Below are 13,154 nucleotides of genomic sequence, written 5' to 3' on the forward strand. Positions count from 1 at the left end.
AGGAAATAAGTATGTATGTCAGCCTGATCATATCAGTTATCTGCTCAGGAATGTGGAATAGTTCTAATCCACTTAAGGAATGTGCATGCATGTCAAAGACTTTGGTCAGTTTAGAAGTCATGTAGGTTTTCATTTGCTGATGATGTTTTTTTTTTTTTTTTTAAAAAAAATGTGTCTACTTTCACCCTCAATATGTTTTTTGTCTGTTCAAATATCAGGGAAATTATTTCCATCCAGGTAGCTTTGTTGATTCATTGCCGAAAAATAATATAGAACTTGGTGGCTTTTTGAAGCAGATTTAAAATTCCTGGATAGGAAGACCAAGAAAATAATGACAATGTATCATGCTGTTCATCCACGCAGCAATGTTAACAAATGCTACTTACCAATGAAAATAGGTGGATGGAATGTTGCAACTGCACTGGATACATGAAGAAAAAAAGAGGCACTGGAAGAATATCTGAAGGATGGTGAAGAAGATGCACCAAAGCTAGTGTATAATGAATTCTTACAAAAGAATACTAAAGAAGACTAAGCTGACCTATGAGAAAGATGAAACCAAGAACAGAAAGGGGACTGGGCAAAGCAAAGTATTACATGGCCAGTACATTTAAAAAAATAGCAGGCAAAGCAGATAACATCAAGACCTGGCAATGGCTAAGATCATGAAAATTGAAGAACAGAAGAGAGGGGATAATTATGCCTGCATAAGACTAGGCCTTAAGAACAAATGGTACTTCTGCAAAAAAGTGGACCAGCTGGTTAGCTCCTCTAAGAAGATCACAATGACTACAAACAGCAAAGTAGCAACAATGGTGCATTGGAATATATCTTTGAGAAATACCATTTGCCTACAAACAAGAATTGATAGGACCGCAAAATAAACAAATAGAAAATTAGGAAGTTAAAGTGCTATGGGATTTTAAAATTAAAACAATTAATCACCTCACATTTAACAATCTGAAAACAGCATAATAGAAGAGAAAGGGGAAGATATCAGAATACAAAGATCTGCAAACAGATGTAGATTGATTGCAGGGTAAGAAAGCAAAGGTAATACCAATAAGCATCTTGAGTACAATCCCAAAAGAACTAGAGCACCACTTGAACACCACAGGCTGAAATCAGGATCAAATGATCATGAGGACATTGCAACAGCTGCAACTAGGAGGAATGATCATTAGTTGCCCACATCCAGCACAATCATAATTTTGAATGGTCCCTGAACTCCAAAGACTACCTATTATAATCAGTTTGCTATGCAAACCCTGCTTGCAACCAGACATTAGCAATGGGAGGAGGTATGGAAGGCATTGGAATGTAAGGGGGAAGTTAAAGGAATGAAAATGTGCTGACCTGGAGCCTGAGACCAATCCAGTTTCCCAAGGTCATTGGCTGGAAAAGTTCGAGGAGACCATTCCCAAAACAACACGAGTATAACTGATTGGCTAGATTAGGGATGTCAAATTCATGTTGTCATGAAGGCATCACGACATATCAGGACTTTTTTCCCCTTCGCTAAACTGGGCGTGGCCAGCATGTGACGTGGGCTGGGAGTTGGACAGCCGTGGGCTAGACAGTGGACAGTGGGAAGACTAGGATAAAGGGCAAAGTTTATGTAAATGTTAGAATTGGCTTTTCTACTTCTGTCCCTACATGAGGATTTTCAGTAAAGTTATACTCTTGGTAAAAGATGTTCCAGGAGTCTCCTTTGCTGTATCAACGAATGGGATGGTTGACACTACCTGTAATTAATACTTTGTTTTATATGCATTCATTTGTTGGATTTGAAAAGAAAAAAGAAATACATTGAATTTGTGATAGTGTCTCTATACAGTATCATCCTAGCTTTTGAACAATGGGTTGGCACTAACACTTTTGCTTTCGATGCAAGGTGAAATTTAACAAGCTCAGAATGGTTAATATTTTGTCTCTCATAAGAATGTGTTCATTATTGTATTGTCTTACTGCTATGTTAATATTCAAAGTAATATTTATTTTTATTTTATTCTAGTTTTTATCTGGTGTAGCTTATAAATTATTGCATACCCTGAGATCTTTCTAGCAAGGAGGCTATAAATATTGGAAAAAAACATTAAATGTTATGATGGCAATGGTATTATGAAATAGCTGCATGAATGAATCTTTCTGAATGTTCAGATATATTTTATTATGTCTAGTTCTTAGACTGCATGAAATAAATCCCCTCCTCCTTAAAAAGAATTTAAGTATGGTTCACTTTTAACTATTGCTGAGCTAATGATCTTTGAGAATACATGTTCAATATGTAAACATTGCATATGCAAAGATAACCTATAAAACTAGAGTGAAAGTAATTGGACCAAAGTAGATAGAAAAGTTATACTTGGAACAAAGTAGAAGAAAATATAGGAAACAGTGGTAGGAGTGAAAGTAAAACTTTAACATGCTTATCTAAATAATTGTGAATCCATTCGGTGCACAAGTAATAAAAAAAAAATTTCTACTATTATCCGAATAGACTTTTAAAATTAAAATTAAAAAAATAAAGATAGAAAAAGAATGCACATGTTTCAGGCAAGGGAGATTTCCAGTAGCATTTAACATTGCTTGAAAAAGCCCAAATAATTTGCAGGAGATGGGGAAAAAGTCCATCAGCACATTGCTAATACTTGTTTGTTTTTATGCTTAATAGTCAACTGGCTAAAATTAAGAAGGTATTATTTCATTTAGATACTCTACTTGTATTGCAACAAAAATATATGGAGATTGATGGCATAATTATTGAAAACCTGCATGTAATTATATCTTCTTGTTTTAAACAAAGGCTGTCTTTGACTACTGGTAGTTAATCCTGTAACCTTACATTTATTTACCTGATTGTCAGTCTTATTAAACTCAGGGGAAGCTTGCAGAATTGTACCATGAACATGTCAGAGTGGTAAAATGGGGGGTTGGACTTTTGCTTACTCTTAAACTTTGGGGACAAACTGAATTTAGATTCATTTTGTTTGAATGTATCTAAAGTCTTTTCCCATAGCTGCTGGATCTTGTCCATGAGTTCCACCAGCCTTCTGAAGTATGACATTCCTTTTAAGTCTTGCTTGTTACCTAATCAAATTTTTCTACGTGATATCCCTAATTTCATTTTACTTTATTAAAATAGTCTTATATATTTTTCTATCCGATTTATAACTGCTGGAAGTGTAATGAATATAATTTTCTTGTGTGCTTCTTCAATGCTTTGAGATGGATTATTCTTCCTTTTTTATATCTCTTTATATGGAATTTATTGCAAAATTTTCCAAATATTCATTAGAAGGATCAATTTTCTGGAAGTTGGCTAGGGAACTAATTTCTCTAATTTCATCTGTAGTACTATCTGTAGTCCCAAAGAACATGTAAATTCATGAAGAATACAACTCCTGGAGAAATCTTTAAGATACAGCTTTAAAAAACAATATTGTTGTCTTTTAAGAAGACAATATTATTTTCATCTACATATGTTTGTCAATTAATGTTTACGTAATTAAAGGGCTTCTCTTATATTGCTATGCACTAAATTAAATCCATTTTCATGCAGTTCCTGGAATCAGAACTCAAGAATGGTACATACTCTACATAAATGACCTCTCTGATCATATTAAGAGCAATTGTGCTCTCTTCGCTGATGATGTAAAGCTATTCAACACCACAGATAATTTTGCTACCCTTCAAAAAGACTTCGACTATGTATCAGAATGGTCAAACAAATGGCAACTTCAAATCTCAACAAATAAATGCTCTGTCTTACATATTGGCAAAAAAAATCAGAAAATAAAATACAAGCTGAATAGTCAAGACCTTGTTGATGACTCAAACTTTGTCAAGGACCTTGGAGTACTCATCTCTAATGATCTAAGTGCTGGAGCCCACTGTAACTACATAGCCAAAAAGGCATCACAATACAGATTAATAAAAGTATTAATTTTCATATCAGAAAATCACTTATTAAATTTTAACACATTTTATTTGTTCCTTGACTAGCAAATAAAACAAGAATATCACAACTGATTGAGATAGAAAGAAAAAAACATTGTTCTAAAATATCTAAAAAGGATTAGAAATATACAGTATTACAACAGACTATAGAACTATAGGACTTGGGTATGGTCAAAGAAGTGAAACCAGACTGATCTGATAATAAAAGATAAACACCTAGGGACAACCAGGATGCTTACTTAGAAAGGAATGGTGATCATAATTTCTGGCAAGTGTCTGCTCATAGGGAACAATACAAAACAAGATGTATCATTGTTTCAATTATTCCTTCATTCATTGGACACAGTCTCTGTTCAAAATGAATTTTTCAGTATATCCCTTCAGTAACAGCTATTGGGAGGGCATTAAATCAGGGCAAGAATAAGGCCCTTTTAAATTTTGGAACTGTTATCTGACTAAGCTATCCAGTTTTAATAAATACAATTTTCTATGAATTGGTAAAGCACCACACAAGTATTTTTTAAATATTATTTTAACTTAACTAGCTTTGTAAAGTATTTTGTATAACTTTTCATCTCAGAATATCAGCAGCTTCCAAGCATCAAGCCAAGGATACTTCATTTCAGATCAATTTTCTTGGTAGTGAATCTGTACATGCTCTGAAATCCAACTCTCCCTCCATTCAAGCAATTATCTATCCTAACTAAACATGTATAAACTTCAGGAGCTTGCTTATTGGTCTTTTAAAAAGTATTTTGCAGTAGATGCTTATTAAAAACCTGCTAGTGTGATTAAAAATACATAGTTATTGAGCTAGTCTGTTACCTTCTTAAACTCTTTAAACTGGAAAAACTTATGATTGTCAAGGATAATTGATGATTTCTTGCTTTCCTACAGTCCTGTGCAGAAGGGTGAGGAATCTGAACCATCCCGATTTTAATACATTACAAAATATTTATATTACAAAAGCACAACCAAAATGAAAAGAGATGCTCATAGGTGTTATTCAGCACTCTTGCTATAGCTTTATGTACTATACATTTTGCTTCACATGTAACTAGATACAGGACTATAGAAATGATCTGATAACTCAGATTTTCCATCTAATGATCCCTTTCACTGCAAAATGCTTTAACTGTGAATGCTTCATCCCTCCCCCATTTTCCTATCTAAATATACTTTCTTCTGTCTGATGAATTCCTGCTTTATGAACAAAATCAGTTAGAACCTGCACGCTACTGAGATAAATCAAGAAAGACACTTGTTATAAATATCCAAACTCATTTTCTCATTCAAGTCAGTTATCAGGTAAGCCAGCCTGTTCTTAAAGTGCTCTTTGTTTGCTGCTTAGCTTATCTTGAAGCACAGAACTTTCTTAAGGCAACACATTGCCCCTTTTCAGGTTTCTCTTGCCATGTGCTGCAAAAATCATTTATGAGTTCATGAAAAACTGAATGGTGCATTATAAATGCTGGAATGATAGCCTACATTGTATTTAGATTGAGTTTTAATGGTCATGAGAGCCAGGTTGCAAGCTGTGTGGTAGCTTTTTTTGTTGTTGTTGTTATTGCAAACTATATAGTGTTGGTTTCAAGCCGCACCTAGGTAATGGGAAAGTTATATGTTGCCTTTATTTGATGAATGTCTTTCTAAGGGCAGTAACACCTTCTACTACAAATAAACCAAAGCCTTTAAAATCAATGGTGGTGTTTTTATCTTTGCAGTTGTGAATAAAGAGCCCTAGTAGCCCACAGTCAAAAACATATGATTGGTTGTTACATCTGTGTAACTGGGGGCTGTCTACCCCTACCTACCCAAAACAAGCAACTTGTCAAATATATCTTTTGAACCCTATCTGTGGGGTGCAAAAAGTCACTTGTCTGACAACTGGGAGTAAGGAAAGAATGCAAGGAGAACTATTTAAAGGAAAGAAAACAAAAGTTATTAGATGTGTGTATTGGATTGGGGTGAAGATATTTTTAGCTTTGGAAGATCAGCTTTGCTTTATTTTATTTCCCAAATTCATGACCCAAAGCCCAGTGTATAAATAATGATTTAAAAATTCAAGAATTTCCAGTTCAGAAGAATATGTAAATAGAAAAATTAAACAGAATTCTTAATTTCTTCTGCATAATTCTATTTCCTAATACTATCAATATGGGCAGGAGGATTCTGTTTCTGATTTTATTGAACAATCTCTATTATTTATTGCAAATCAAACAATAAATACTAGTAAATACAGAGTTATGTTTTGCCCACATTAAGGTACTTTCTCCTTCTTTCCTTACATCTAATATTCGTCTTTAATATGCTTCATGCTTTAAAACCATTTTGAATGAACAAAGATACAGGAAGTATGATTACTCTTTGATTGTATCTACTCAAAGCATAAACATGTTCATATGTTTAAAAGTGGTGGATAGAGTGACAGCGAATGGTGGCACTTATGTGATGATAACACCAAATGCAAATGTCTTCACTTGTGTACTTGCATAAGATGCAAAAATAAGTGCGGGTGGTTTTCTGTGTGATTAAATTATTGTGTGCATGTTGTTCTTGTGGCAGCATTATCTTAACTGCACATTCTATGGCAATGTTTTTCTGCAATATGCCCACGACAGTGCCTTCATGCCATTCCTAGCCTGTCACAACTGTACAGATGTTAAATTGTTACTTCAACATTATTCAAGGGCAATTTAAGGTGTGCAAAATCTGTTAGATTTTCATTTATATTTATATGAAGGGATAGCAGTGACACATAAAGAGCTAAGGAAGGTAAAATAAGATTTTAAGAGAGCAAATCCATTTAATGGGAATCCCCAAAAATGATTTTCATTGGAAAGATTGCATTCAGCAAATAGTAAATGTTCATATAACATTTTAAATACAATCAGTATAGTTTATGGAGGACAGCAGTTCGTCTAGGATTAGTCTATAGACAATGGTCATTTAATGTGAACGATTATACATTGCAAATCTGCTTTAAGAATTCCCACATAGGAAGACAAAGAACTTTGAAATTCCCCATTTGCACTGAATTAAACGTACTTTTCCATATCTAATCATTGTAGAAAGTTCTCCAGCAGAAATATCTCTGTACTTATGTCAAAATATGCATCTAAATATATAGCTTAGTCCTTGAAAATAGATATGTAAACCCAATGTGGTCTTTTATTCTTTGAGTAGATTGATCCAAGGTTTTTTTTCAGTGCGTGTGCGTGTGTGTGTGTGTGTGTGTGTGTGTGTGTGTGTGACATCGACATGACCATTCTATAAATGAAGATGGAATGTCGCCAAACATTAAAAATAATTATATGCATGGAACTTTGTTCATTGGGGTGTGTGTGTGTGCGTGTGTGTGTGTGTGTGTAAGGCAGGGGGATGGTTACCCATATCATCATACCTTTTAGATCTTTTCTTTTTAAATTATCTACCAGAGCACTTATGCCAGCATTATAAGGGGCTATAAAATATAGTCAATATCCAAAAAGCAACCTTATGAAAGTGCGTTCCATAAAGACTTTATTTCTTGATATTTCTCATACCAGAATTTGAAAAAGTGATGGAAAAACCTAGTGACAAAATCCATGCATAATCACCATTTTCTCCTTTGTGCCCATCTTCCTACAAGAAAGCTACAGAAAAATACAAACTTTTTCTTGCACGAGGACAGTATTATATTACTGGCATTGGACCTTGGCTGATTCTAATGTTTTAATATAATTCTCAGTGTAGGTAGAAATGTCATCACACATGACACTTTCTTTATGAACAGGGAAAAAGAAGAAGAAGGACCAGATAGAAATACTGTAAGTCACCCATTTTCTTCCATCTTTTTTAAGCAGTGGAATGGAAATCTAGCACATTCAGCAAACAAGCAAATGAAATAAATAGGAATACTGCATCTGTTCCTCACTGGTGTTCTTCTATGAGGTCAATTAACTGTTAAAATTCATGTGGTCTGAACAGATTTTTCCAGGGAAGTGCATAAATAGATCCAAATTCTGTCTGCTGGCTTTCTGGCACAGTTTCATAGTAATGTCTCTTTAATTGTAAGGGGAGATGTGGGGAAGACAGGAGGAAGCATATCCTTCTTCAAAATGATATTATTTTCAATTGGTTTGGTTTCTTTCTTCATTTTTTAATGCTGTGTGCAGCAGTTTTAGGAAAAGAAAAAATGTATATGCACAGCCCCTTAAGAACAAATGTATAAATAGAATGCAGAGTACTGTGTCTGGATCCTGCATTTCCGTCTTTAATTCTGTTTGTTTGAATTAAACATTCAAAAAGAAACACACACAAAAAAACAAGGAGAAACATAAAGCCACGCATGACGTGAGATTTACAAGTATCAAATGGAATAAAGTATGTAAAACTGCAGTATCGGTTTACATAGTTAAATATCGTAAATCATTTTAGAACTGTAGAGCATTGTTAAAATCAAATGAATGTACAAATATCAATGGCAGCAATCAGCACAGTAGTATGAGGTACGAAGTGAAAAAAAGCCAGTAATTTCTATCTAATCAATAAGTAATTTATGTTTGTTTAACAGATTATCCAAGTGTTAAGTGTTAATGCAGCTTTTCTTAAATATACAAAATACACTAACTTGGTGTATTTTGTAAAAATGTGAGATCTGATTATAATTAATGGAAAAATGGCAAATGGAAAAAAATTCAATTTTTAGAGTTTCTTTCATTCCAATGTATATAATTTTTCCAAAATTGCTGGGGTTTGCAACAATTGCCATTGAACATGGAACAACGATACATCCTGTTTATTACATCTGCACACTTTTTTTAAAAAAAAAGGAATGATAAATTTTACCAATTACCAATACCAATCTGTATTTGAACAACATAAGGTGAAAGACAACAATCTCTCTAGAAGATGAATGGGAGCACAGTAATTACTAAGAAGGCTGGCTAAGATAGAAAAGATAGAAAAACTGATGGTTTCTAAGGCCAAAGTTTTAAAGCACCAGTCTTCACTCTATAGCAGGGGTCTTCAAACTTGACAGTTTTAAGACTTGTGGACTTCAACTCCCAGAATTCCTCCTCCAGTCATGTTAGCTCAGGAATTCTGGAAGTTGAAGTCCACAAGTCTTAAACTTGCCAAGTTTGAAGACCCTTGCTCTATAGTACAGACCAGTATTTCTCATGCCAGCTCAGGAATTATAGGAGTTGAAGTCCACACATCTTCAAGCTACAAAAGTTAAGAAAAACTGCTATCGATCCATCCCTGAATTTACATCAAGGACTTGATGATCTTATATCTATTGACTTCACCTTCACCTTTTATTTATTTATTCATTTGTATCTCATGTTTATTATTTTTACAAATAACTTAAGGTGGTGAAAATATACAATATACCTTCCTCTCTTTCTTTTTCTCACAACAACCAGTGTGAGGTGAGTTCACTGGTCCAAGGTCACTCAGCTGTCTTTCATGGCTAAGGTGGAATTAGAACTCAATCTCTAGATTTCTAGCCTGGTGCCTTAACCACTAGAACTCCTCAGGGAATACAAATGTAGAACTGGATCAATTCTCTGAGCTCTCTATCCATTCTTGATTTTTTTGCTATTTTAAATATATTATTTATCTTCCTTGAAATCATGAAAAAACTGTCCAGAAATATTCCCACATCATCACTCTTTCTACTCCCTAATCCCTCCAAATCAATTGGAGAACAACTTTTTATTTCTTCCATTCTTGAAACACTGAGAGCACAAAAAGATCACCAAAATCTTTGCAAGGGATCAATGGGAGAATGCAAATATTGGTGATTAATTTGTTCCCAACTTCCCAAACAATTGTTAATCTCTAATGTTGTTACTCTCACTCCACTCATTATTATGACAATAGAAAATTATACCTAAGGTCATCAGTTGTAAGCATCCAACTGCCTTGTTACAATTCCAATATTTAAAAGCTTCTGAGGTTGCACTAGTTTGAGAAGCTCAAGATTTTGTTTTCTCCACAGACCTGTCTCGGCTAGTTTTTGACCTCAGAAATGCTACAAACCACATGCTAGTCTTTGGGTTCTAGAGGCAAAGAATTGATGAGTTGAAAGTGGAAAAACCCTATGTGGCTTTCTTATTACAGACACATTTGATCACTCTTAGGCTGGTGTCTGCCAAGGACAGATCAAAATGGTCCAACCCAGGAACTATGTGAATTTCTGAAGGTACTTAGATAATTTCCTGCATTGTTTTTCAGGAAACAATATGTTATATTGTTGAACTCCTAACTAAAGGAATACTCAATGAATGGAGACAGCCATTGCAATGGTCACTATTGCTTTTCAGCACCATTCTCTTCTCATGGATTAATATTAACCCTTTTTTTTCATACTACAGTATTCCCTTGGTTGCCCAGAGTAAGGAAGTGAATGGGATGACAGCTAGAGATAAGCAGAAAAATTGTCAGGATGGTCCTTATTAAGTGCCCAAAAATGTTATATTGCAAAATTAAATGTCATTCATTAAAAGGTTGCGAAGTACAACAAGTCAAAGATTTAATACTACTTGGTAAGATAGTAAGAAACTGAGAAGGGTAAAATTGGATCCATGTGTATTCTCGTTATTTATCTTCTTGATAGGTTATTTGATAACCACGTTACTAAAGAATTCAAAAGCTGGTGGTTCTTAATATTGTCTATCTCTATCTCTATCTCTATCTGTCTATCTCTATCTATATGTCTATATTTTTCAGAAATGTTTTTTTCCTTTAAGGCACATGTAGGATATTAGTTTGCATTTTTATTATTAAATAATTCAATTATTTATTGAGTTGAATATTTATTAAATTTATATGCTGTCCAACTTGCTGTTCGAGATGACTCTAAGTGGTCTACAATACAATTTGTTTGATTAATATTAAATTGGCAAGTTTTGTGTCTCAGTTTGTCAATAATTCAATAGAGAGATATATTCTGGAATAAAACCATTTGGGGGGTAAATTTAAGAGCACACTTTTCTCTGCTTGAAATTTTATAATTATCCTTTCAAGTACCTTTCAGTGTATATGTGTATATATGTAAACACATTGTGTGTGCACATTATGTATTTCACTTGTTAATATGCACTTCTACTATGTGTAACAAAGCATGTGTTAGTAAATTAACACTCAATTTTTTTTTACTGGCCTAAATTTTTTAAAAAGGATATTGTCTGGCACCAACAGAAAAATTACAGGTGGATCATCCATTTGTGTGTATGTTTCTGGGTTCCAATTGCTGCATTTTATTTAAAAATGCCCAGCATTTGTAAGTTTGTAAGATAATTGTTCAATAGTTTGAATAGAATTGGTCAATGTACTCCTGGACTGGATTGGAGACAGGCAACCTGGAGCCCATGGCTAATCAACAAATTTCTGGATACTTTCCTTGGTATCAGCCATGCTTTTTACCCAAGCTGATTTAAAAAGAAATCTAATAAAAAAGTAAATAAATGGGAAATTAGGAAAGAGGAAACTGGCATGCTGCAAAACGAAACATAAGCTCCAAAAGCATTGTTAGTAATAAACATGGTGGAAAAAAATGCTTTGTTTGGAAGAATGACTGCTGAAGTTTAGCTTTGAAGTATGTTTGTGGAAATTCTATTATTTTGCTCTGTAAAAGCTTGAACTGATACTTGAGTTTCAGTAGACTTTCCTGGCATGTTTTTAGGGCTGTTCTGATGACAATGACAATTCATATTTTTTAAAGGGAAAAATTTAAAGCCCTAAATTGACATTATATTAAATGGAGAAATCTCTATGAAATGCCTGCTTCTATATAATAAACTTTGTTACATATTTCCTTTACATATCCCTTTACATATTTGTAAAGGAATTCACCCTATACCAAAAGCTGTTTTGAGATCACAAGGAGTACAATGTGAACATTTCTTACAAATGGGAAGAACATAAGGATGTTATCAAGCTGTGTGTGTGTTTATGCAGATACGACTTTTCTACATCATTCAAAGTAACTTGCAACAGATAAATATTTATTTAAACAATACAATCTTATTATAAAGTTTATATAATGCAGCAATAATAATGCAAAACAAGGTCAATGGTAACATCAATACAACATCAAATAACTCTCTCTTAACATAAACTACATAAGCATGAGAAATTCATAGTTACTCTGTAGACCCTCTAAAAAGAGAACCCAGCCAGAGGAATGTATTACAAGCTGTTGGGATGTGCCTTGTAATAATACTGGATATTGGGTATAATACATATTATACCCACTTACAAAGGGGGCAAAACTTGCCTTATGATGTCATGTGTCTCCTTTGTGAATGCGCTAATTATGAATAGGGCCTGCCCACAATATCTTTTCTGTAGCAAATGGTCAAAAAGAAAGTCTTAAAGTTTAGAAAGATCCTTATGGATGAAAGCAATTCTCAAAATCCAGGTCAGTAACTGTTAGTGCCAACCTTTTTATGAATACAAATCATATGCCCTAAAAATGCAAATGATGCTTATTAATCAATGGATTCCTTATGTCTCTGCAGGCATTTATCTAATCCTTACCAGCATAAACCCCTGTTATACCGCCTGAAAGCTTTGTCCCCATATGTCTGTATGAAGTCTAATTCATAATTTGTGTGGTGAAAATCATCAAGGCTGAAAGGTAAAATGAATTTCTCACCGCTCCTATTTCACAGATGATTTCCTTTTAGTTAATGAAAGCAATCCTTATTATAAAGGCCAGTTCGGAGTCATTTGGAGATATTTTTTTTGCATTTAGGGTTGACTAATCTGTCCTGCAATACAGAAATATAATAATAATAATAACAACAAGAATAAATTAAATGCTAGCAGTGGCTGGTGAAATAATCCAGTTTTTATTTTGTTTTTCATACATTAGGTTTTGCTTTGAGCAGGCGTGTACCAGGGAGAGCATGCTGAAAAGAGGCTTTGTATAGGAGCGGGAGTTCTATCCATCAGATTTGTCATTTCAGGAATGTGGCCAGATGTATTGACTTACTAGCAATTGTGCTGGTGCCATCTGGCCTGCTGGAAGCACTATTAAAGATGGAAAAAACTGCTCAGAAGAAATGAAATTTGTTCATCATGCCGTTGCCCTCACTGCTTATTTTAAAAAGAGGAAAAAATGTAACATCTTGGCAGGGGGTATGCTGTTTGAAAATATCAGGGTTGGAGGAACAAAAACCTCCCAACTCCAAACTAAACTA

Source organism: Pseudonaja textilis, chromosome 4, assembly GCF_049901715.1.
Source record: "Pseudonaja textilis isolate UNSWEBS1 chromosome 4, rPseTex1.2, whole genome shotgun sequence".
Lineage (NCBI taxonomy): Eukaryota > Metazoa > Chordata > Lepidosauria > Squamata > Elapidae > Pseudonaja > Pseudonaja textilis.